The sequence below is a fragment of the Schistocerca piceifrons genome, unplaced genomic scaffold, assembly GCF_021461385.2.
Source record: "Schistocerca piceifrons isolate TAMUIC-IGC-003096 unplaced genomic scaffold, iqSchPice1.1 HiC_scaffold_147, whole genome shotgun sequence".
Lineage (NCBI taxonomy): Eukaryota > Metazoa > Arthropoda > Insecta > Orthoptera > Acrididae > Schistocerca > Schistocerca piceifrons.
The window spans coordinates 25,001-31,052 of record NW_025727313.1 but is presented as its reverse complement, the minus strand read 5'-3'; the positions used below and the strand labels follow the sequence as shown (position 1 = coordinate 31,052).

At 58.0% G+C, this 6,052-nt stretch overlaps 2 non-coding genes and 1 pseudogene across 2 annotated transcripts; all 3 read left to right on the top strand.

Moving 5' to 3' along the window:
- The first annotated feature begins 2,158 nt into the window (after nt 1–2,158).
- On the top strand, nt 2,159–4,067 carry LOC124734501. Its single transcript, XR_007009358.1, has one exon. It is a non-coding gene; the product is annotated as a small subunit ribosomal RNA (ribosomal RNA).
- A 351-nt stretch (nt 4,068–4,418) lies between these two features.
- On the top strand, nt 4,419–4,573 carry LOC124734509. Its single transcript, XR_007009361.1, has one exon. It is a non-coding gene; the product is annotated as a 5.8S ribosomal RNA (ribosomal RNA).
- Nucleotides 4,574–4,761: 188 nt separating this feature from the next.
- LOC124734506 overlaps nt 4,762–6,052 on the top strand; it is a 4,212-nt pseudogene continuing 2,921 nt past the window's right edge.

The following is a 6,052-nucleotide window of genomic DNA, read 5'->3' as shown; positions in this document are numbered from 1 at the left end:
ACCCACGTTGTGCCTTAACCTAACCCACGTTGTGCCTTAACCTAACCCACGTTGTGCCTTAACCTAACCCATGTTGTGCCTTAACCTAACCCATGTTGTGCCTTAACCTAACCCATGTTGTGCCTTAACCTAACCCACGTTGTGCCTTAACCTAACCCACGTTGTGCCTTAACCTAACCCACGTTGTGCCTTAACCTAACCCACGTTGTGCCTTAACCTAACCCACGTTGTGCCTTAACCTAACCCACGTTGTGCCTTAACCTAACCCACGTTGTGCCTTAACCTAACCCACGTTGTCCCCTAAAGTAACCCACGTTGTCCCCTAACGTAACCCACGTTGTCCCCTAACGTAACCCATGTTGTCGCCTAAACCTGCTCTGTAATTGTTATACGACTCGTTCAATTAGTGTAGTGTTGCCCACCCGCAACCCTCGCAATATAGTTCGCTACTCGCACTGCCCGCTCCCCTGTGTATCGCTTCATGTTAAACACCTTGCAAGTCTTGCTGACTTTCCACATGCTCCTGCTGTACACTGTAATGTGGATGGCAGCAGGACGTACATGCCGCCCCTCCCCACGTCCCCACCTTGCCCCCCTGCCTTCGCAAGCTGGTTGGTGAGAAGTTTGCATGTTCAATGCCCTTCGCATGCGACGTACTCAGGCTACGTTGTGGTGCGGCCTGTGTCAACCGTCCGCTAATGTCGTACGCGTAAACCACAATCTGTACTGCACATTCGTCCTTATGTACCGAATGATACATCGTGGCACATGTGTGACCGTACAACGACTGCGCCCAAAAACGGCGGACCATACAGTGCAAATATTGTGCACGCAGCTACGTGTCGTCTCCCTATGAGAGCTGGATTGCAGTGTGGTACGCCATAGAGACGTGTGGGAGGAACGGACGCCGTGGATGGCGATCAGCATGAGCTGTCTGTTGATGTATTCGGACCTAGTCGTCTCTCCTCACACACCGTGATGGCATGGTGCACCGCGTTCCATATCTGCGACATGCTACAGAGGCCGGTTGACAGTCGTTCGAGCAATGGACATCGCATACGTACGGGGGCCACCTTCCACGTATTGTCTAGGCGTGCACATTTTGTTGCGTGTATGTGGGCAGACGTAGTGTGGCGTGACACCTGACACAGGCATGCAATAATCGTTGAAGTTGCAAATGGCGATGGACGCCTGCGTTTTCTGGTGAAGTTACGCAAATGAACAAATGGTAACCTGTTGTGGTGCGGTTGTTCTCGCTAGGGGTGAATCGGTGATGGCGACGATAGGTTGAGGTACGAACCGGTTGTTCCAGCGATACCCACCATGCCGACGAAACTGAACGGCATCTGGGTGTGAAGCGATACGCGGCGGTGGCTGGGTGGGACCGTCCCCGGCCGGTGAGGGGGCGCCTCCCGGCGTGCTGGCCGCGCGGTGCGTGGGCGCACGCGCTACAGCCGGCTGGTGGGGGCGGCCAGTGGCAGGCGCGCCGGCCGACGGACGCGGCAGGCGTCGCAGCTGCGCGCCGGCGCACCCTGCGCGCGGCGCCGTGCGGCCAAAGTAGGTCCTCGCGGGCCCGGTGCGAAGCGCGGTGGACATCTTCAGTGTGCTGGTCCGATTGAGGACTGTGTGCGTTGAGGATGCGCCGCCGCCCGGCGCTCGGCGCCGCGACGCCGTCTGCTGCTCGGTCGCCCCAGCGGTTCTCGCTGGTGGTTTGTATCGCAGCTGTGCGGATGTGTTGGCGCGTGCGCTGTGCTGGGAGAGTTCGCTTCGGCACCCAAGTGGGGCTTTTGTCCTTCTGTGGCGCTGGCGTTGGAGCTGCCGGTCACCGTAGGTGGCGCGTGTTGTCTCCCGCCGGCAATGCCACGACAGCACGCTCCCGGGCCTCTGTCGGCAGCGGCAAGCTCAGTTGGGAGCACGGGTGGTCGCACCGAAAGCGTCTACTCGCCTAACTCCGGGCGATTGCGCCTCTCTCGAACCCGACCAAGTACTTGGGACGGCGCTGCGCGCCGCCGGGACCTGAGAGGGTTTCGAGGTGTATTGTGCAGGGGAGCTCAGCCTCCTCCTGTTTGCAGAATGATTGAGCGGACGCTTGCGTGTTCGCGCGGGCCCCCGGGACACACTCCCGGGCGGCCGGCTGCTCAGCTCTAGTTGACGCAGCTCCCTGGTTGATCCTGCCAGTAGTCATATGCTTGTCTCAAAGATTAAGCCATGCATGTCTCAGTACAAGCCGCATTAAGGTGAAACCGCGAATGGCTCATTAAATCAGTTATGGTTCCTTAGATCGTACCCACGTTACTTGGATAACTGTGGTAATTCTAGAGCTAATACATGCAAACAGAGTCCCGACCAGAGATGGAAGGGACGCTTTTATTAGATCAAAACCAATCGGTCGGCTCGTCCGGTCCGTTTGCCTTGGTGACTCTGAATAACTTTGGGCTGATCGCACGGTCCTCGTACCGGCGACGCATCTTTCAAATGTCTGCCTTATCAACTGTCGATGGTAGGTTCTGCGCCTACCATGGTTGTAACGGGTAACGGGGAATCAGGGTTCGATTCCGGAGAGGGAGCCTGAGAAACGGCTACCACATCCAAGGAAGGCAGCAGGCGCGCAAATTACCCACTCCCGGCACGGGGAGGTAGTGACGAAAAATAACGATACGGGACTCATCCGAGGCCCCGTAATCGGAATGAGTACACTTTAAATCCTTTAACGAGTATCTATTGGAGGGCAAGTCTGGTGCCAGCAGCCGCGGTAATTCCAGCTCCAATAGCGTATATTAAAGTTGTTGCGGTTAAAAAGCTCGTAGTTGGATTTGTGTCCCACGCTGTTGGTTCACCGCCCGTCGGTGTTTAACTGGCATGTATCGTGGGACGTCCTGCCGGTGGGGCGAGCCGAAGGCGTGCGACCGCCTCGTGCGTGCTCGTGCGTCCCGAGGCGGACCCCGTTGAAATCCTACCAGGGTGCTCTTTATTGAGTGTCTCGGTGGGCCGGCACGTTTACTTTGAACAAATTAGAGTGCTTAAAGCAGGCAAGCCCGCCTGAATACTGTGTGCATGGAATAATGGAATAGGACCTCGGTTCTATTTTGTTGGTTTTCGGAACCCGAGGTAATGATTAATAGGGACAGGCGGGGGCATTCGTATTGCGACGTTAGAGGTGAAATTCTTGGATCGTCGCAAGACGAACAGAAGCGAAAGCATTTGCCAAGTATGTTTTCATTAATCAAGAACGAAAGTTAGAGGTTCGAAGGCGATCAGATACCGCCCTAGTTCTAACCATAAACGATGCCAGCCAGCGATCCGCCGCAGTTCCTCCGATGACTCGGCGGGCAGCCTCCGGGAAACCAAAGCTTTTGGGTTCCGGGGGAAGTATGGTTGCAAAGCTGAAACTTAAAGGAATTGACGGAAGGGCACCACCAGGAGTGGAGCCTGCGGCTTAATTTGACTCAACACGGGAAACCTCACCAGGCCCGGACACCGGAAGGATTGACAGATTGATAGCTCTTTCTTGATTCGGTGGGTGGTGGTGCATGGCCGTTCTTAGTTGGTGGAGCGATTTGTCTGGTTAATTCCGATAACGAACGAGACTCTAGCCTGCTAACTAGTCGCGTGACATCCTTCGTGCTGTCAGCGATTACTTTTCTTCTTAGAGGGACAGGCGGCTTCTAGCCGCACGAGATTGAGCAATAACAGGTCTGTGATGCCCTTAGATGTTCTGGGCCGCACGCGCGCTACACTGAAGGAATCAGCGTGTCTTCCTAGGCCGAAAGGTCGGGGTAACCCGCTGAACCTCCTTCGTGCTAGGGATTGGGGCTTGCAATTGTTCCCCATGAACGAGGAATTCCCAGTAAGCGCGAGTCATAAGCTCGCGTTGATTACGTCCCTGCCCTTTGTACACACCGCCCGTCGCTACTACCGATTGAATGATTTAGTGAGGTCTTCGGACTGGTACGCGGCATTGACTCTGTCGTTGCCGATGCTACCGGAAAGATGACCAAACTTGATCATTTAGAGGAAGTAAAAGTCGTAACAAGGTTTCCGTAGGTGAACCTGCGGAAGGATCATTACCGACTAGACTGCATGTCTTTCGATGTGCGTGTCGTGTCGCGCAACACGCTACCTGTACGGCTCGCCGTAGCCGTGCGCCGCGTGCGGAACCACGCGTGCCTCTCAAAACTAGCGGCAATGTTGTGTGGTACGAGCGCTGAAGCGCTGGAGCGGCTGGCCTGCGGCACCTGGCGCCTGGCGCCGGTTTTGAATGACTTTCGCCCGAGTGCCTGTCCGCTCCGGTGTGGAGCCGTACGACGCCCGTCGGCCGTGAGGCCGTTGGACACAGAACGCTGGAACAGGGGCCGCCACACGCCTCACTCCCGCCTATGCGACCGTCTCGAAAGAGACGGCGGAAACTGAGAAAAGATCACCCAGGACGGTGGATCACTCGGCTCGTGGGTCGATGAAGAACGCAGCAAATTGCGCGTCGACATGTGAACTGCAGGACACATGAACATCGACGTTTCGAACGCACATTGCGGTCCATGGATTCCGTTCCCGGGCCACGTCTGGCTGAGGGTCGGCTACGTATACTGAAGCGCGCGGCGTTTGCCCCGCTTCGCAGACCTGGGAGTGTCGCGGCCGCCTGTGGGGCCGGCCGCGTCTCCTCAAACGTGCGATGCGCGCCCGTCGCCTGGCGGTTCGCATACCGGTACTTTCTCGGTAGCGTGCACAGCCGGCTGGCGGTGTGGCGTGCGACACCTCGTACAACGACCTCAGAGCAGGCGAGACTACCCGCTGAATTTAAGCATATTACTAAGCGGAGGAAAAGAAACTAACAAGGATTCCCCCAGTAGCGGCGAGCGAACAGGGAAGAGTCCAGCACCGAACCCCGCAGGCTGCCGCCTGTCGTGGCATGTGGTGTTTGGGAGGGTCCACTACCCCGACGCCTCGCGCCGAGCCCAAGTCCAACTTGAATGAGGCCACGGCCCGTAGAGGGTGCCAGGCCCGTAGCGGCCGGTGCGAGCGTCGGCGGGACCTCTCCTTCGAGTCGGGTTGCTTGAGAGTGCAGCTCCAAGTGGGTGGTAAACTCCATCTGAGACTAAATATGACCACGAGACCGATAGCGAACAAGTACCGTGAGGGAAAGTTGAAAGAACTTTGAAGAGAGAGTTCAAAAGTACGTGAAACCGTTCTGGGGTAAACGTGAGAAGTCCGAAAGGTCGAACGGGTGAGATTCACGCCCATCCGGCCACTGGCCTCCGCCCTCGGCAGATGGGGCCGGCCGCCCGCGCGGAGCAATCCGCGGCGGGGTCGTGTCCGGTTGCCTTTCCACTCGCCGCGGGGTGGGGCCGTTCCGGTGTGCGGTGGGCCGCACTTCTCCCCTAGTAGGACGTCGCGACCCGCTGGGTGCCGGCCTACGGCCCGGGTGCGCAGCCTGTCCTTCCGCGGGCCTCGGTTCGCGTCTGTTGGGCAGAGCCCCGGTGTCCTGGCTGGCTGCCCGGCGGTATATCTGGAGGAGTCGATTCGCCCCTTTGGGCGCTCGGGCTCCCGGCAAGCGCGCGCGGTTCTTCCCGGATGACGGACCTACCTGGCCCGGCCCCGGACCCGCGCCGCTGTTGGCTCGGGATGCTCTCGGGCGGAATAATCGCTCCCGTCAGCGGCGCTTCAGCTTTGGACAATTTCACGACCCGTCTTGAAACACGGACCAAGGAGTCTAACATGTGCGCGAGTCATTGGGCTGTACGAAACCTAAAGGCGTAATGAAAGTGAAGGTCTCGCCTTGCGCGGGCCGAGGGAGGATGGGGCTTCCCCGCCCTTCACGGGGCGGCGGCCTCCGCACTCCCGGGGCGTCTCGTCCTCATTGCGAGGTGAGGCGCACCTAGAGCGTACACGTTGGGACCCGAAAGATGGTGAACTATGCCTGGCCAGGACGAAGTCAGGGGAAACCCTGATGGAGGTCCGTAGCGATTCTGACGTGCAAATCGATCGTCGGAGCTGGGTATAGGGGCGAAAGACTAATCGAACCATCTAGTAGCTGGTTCCCTCCGAAGTTTCCCTC